Below are 3,032 nucleotides of genomic sequence, written 5' to 3'. Positions count from 1 at the left end.
CTGAGCTCCAGCCAGTATCCGGTGCATTGGAGAGCAGCGAATCAAATAAGTCTAGTGCTAAGTTAAGCACTCCTCCTCTACTGCAGCAGTTAGTTTATTCTGTTGTGCTGTATCCTTAGCAACTGAAAGAAGGGTGGGGGGTGGTGAAGTTGTCTTTGAGCAGAATACACCAGCCTCTCTTGGTGTCTTATAAACTAGGTGAAAATTTGGACGTAGACGGGACTAAATTGTTACTAAAACAGTCCATGGAAAAAATCATGACATTAACTGTACACTGTCAGCCTTGGGAACTGATGAGGTGTACTTGAATGTCAGATACTGTCAGGAGTGACAAGTAATGGTAAAGCCTGTAAGCATGCTGCCTATAAATATATTTCCTTAATTAACACATTTTGTTGGCGGGGCTGATGAAGCAAAAGTCAATGAGCAACTCTAGAATTTGACACACAGCACTGGCTTTTATTTTTTCCTGATAATCAAGCCAAACTGATGATATGGGAAATAGGGTGATTACCAAGTGAAAGTGAGGACTGCAGATGCTGGAGATCAGAGCTGAAAATGTGTTGCTGGAAAAGCGCAGCAGGTCAGGCAGCATCCAAGGAGCAGGAGAGTCGACGTTTCGGGCATGAGCCCTTCTGGAATTCCTGAAGAAGGGCTTATGCCCGAAACGTCGAATTTCCTGTTCCTTGGATGCTGCCTGACCTGTTGTGCTTTTCCAGCAACACATTTTCAGCTCTGATAACCAAGTGACTCATGATTGATTCCATAACATTGTGTTTTTGGTGAAGCCTTCCCCTATTAAAATCTTCATGACACCTCACCCTTTCAGAGGCATGTCTGGCTGTAAAATGTGACAGCGTGGATGGATTTCTTGAGAAGGAAAAGTGAGAATTGAAAAGAACCAAGCATGATAAAAATGAGAAAATTGGCTATAAAGGAATTCCAAGACAATGACTGCGATGATTGAGTATGTTTGACCATTAAAAATTGAGAGTACCTTTATTTTCAAAGACAATTTGAATGCAATGCAAAGGAAGCACTGAATAAACAATGTCATATTACTTGTCACAGAAAGAGATGTCCAAGCGACTTAGGAACTGACAATAATATGTTACTTATTCAAATCCTTTGTCACAAATAAACTGACAGACCAGAATCTTTTCATGGTAATATTTTTAAAATGTTTTTACTTTGCTTTTACAATTCCAGGAAACAGGACAAAAGAGAAAAGGTGGTGCAGAAAGTTTTAGATTCTTAGTCCTGCCTTTGGGTTCGAGGGGTACAAGGCACAAGTGTTAAGAAAGGCAAAGATCAGATACTAAGGTCCACTCCATATCTTGTGAACAGAGTGGGGAATTGAGGTGAATTGCTACAGCCTGCACTTGTGCCTCTTGCAGTGTGCCAGCGTCTTCAACCAGGCCAAAATCCTTAGCATTGAGGCACGGACCACCCCCCCCCCCACCCCCCACCCCCACCCCCACACCTTGATGGGCTGGGCATGTTCTTCATATGACTGACACGAGATGCCCCAAGTAAGTGCTCTACTCCCAGCTCCGAAGTGGTAGGTGAGCCCCAGGTGGACATAGGAAGTGCTTCCGGGATACCCACAAAGGCGTCATTGGTGAAGTGCGGCATTCCCACAAACACCTGGGAATCACTGACCCACGACCATCCAAAGTGGAGGAGGAGCATCCGAGGAGGCATCAAGCACCTCGAGACTGGGCATCAGATGAAAGCAACATAAGGAGAGCGCTGTCATACCAATATCCCATCAACCTCTTTCTGCCACCATCTTCTGTCCCAGGTGTGACAGAGTCTGCAAAAGCTGCATCAGTCTGTGCAGCATCCAGCAGACGCACTCTGAGAGTGGGAGAGTGTCATCCTAGTCTACGAGGGACCACCAATGAATGAATGTGATAGTTGGCGTGGAGGCCTGGTTATTTTTAAGGAGGTAGGAAGAGGAGGTTGTGCAGTAGGATCTAAGAGTGTGCAGCACACTCAACCAATTCTGTATCCTCATTAAGACCTTGCTTTTTTGAATTAAAGGCATTGGGGCTATTGACTCAATAAGTCACTAATTAGCTAATAATTAACAAGAATATTCTTGTTCATCATTTAGTATTTTGTGATGTTTTACATCCACGTGAGAGTACTTGTGGTTTAAAGTGTCATTTATTTTCATTTGAAAGACAGCATCTTTGCTATTGCAGGACACTGTGTTCTGCATTGAAATGTTAGCTGCAGTGGGACTTGAACCTACAACCTTTCCTCTCTGGGAGGGGTGCTACACAAATTAAACCATGGTTGACGTTTAGGCTGCAGTATAATCTGTTTGAATTGATTTGAATTTATTGTCACGTGTCCAAGGCACAGTGAAGAGCTTTGTCTTGTGAGCAATACAGGCAGATAACGTAGTTAAGTAGCATAGATGAGTAAATAATAGGTAAACAGTGGCAAAAAACAAAAACACAGGTATAGGCAAATGTTAAGAGTTTGAGAGTCCATTCAGTATTCTAACAACAGTAGGGTAGAAACTGTTATGAAACAGGCTGGTGTGTGTGTCCAGGCTTCTGTACCTTCTCCCCGATGGTAGAGGTTGTAGAAATCATTGTCAGGGTGGGATGGATCTTTGGGAATGCTGGTGACCTTTCCTTGACAGTGGGCCTGGTAGATGGATTCTGTAAATGGGAGGTTGACTTTTGTGATTGTCCGGGCTGAGTTCACCACTCTCTGTAATCGTCTCCGATCTTGAATGATACATTTGTCATAGCAGGTAATGATACATCCAGGTAAAAACAATGACTGCAGATGCTGGAAACCAGATTCTGGATTACTGGTGCTGGAAGAGCACAGCAGTTCAGGCAGCCTCCGAGGAGCAGTAAAATCGAAGTTTCGGGCAAAAGCCCTTCATCAGGAATAAAAAGGATACATCCAGACAGAATGCTCTTGATGGCACACTTATAAAAGTTGGCAATTTTCATAGGTGCCTGAGGAAGAAAACTTGTTTGGCTTTTGTAACCAGTGTGTCCACA

General features: G+C 43.6%; 1 protein-coding gene across 1 annotated transcript in view; it reads left to right on the top strand.

Annotated features, from left to right (window-relative positions):
* Positions 1-3,032, top strand: part of LOC132825488 (uncharacterized protein C7orf50 homolog) — a 408,037-nt gene that overhangs the window by 114,008 nt on the left and 290,997 nt on the right. The gene's annotated exons all lie outside the window — the stretch shown is intronic.

The sequence above is a fragment of the Hemiscyllium ocellatum genome, chromosome 20 (genome assembly GCF_020745735.1).
Source record: "Hemiscyllium ocellatum isolate sHemOce1 chromosome 20, sHemOce1.pat.X.cur, whole genome shotgun sequence".
NCBI lineage: Eukaryota > Metazoa > Chordata > Chondrichthyes > Orectolobiformes > Hemiscylliidae > Hemiscyllium > Hemiscyllium ocellatum.
This window is presented reverse-complemented; position numbering and strand designations above follow the sequence as displayed.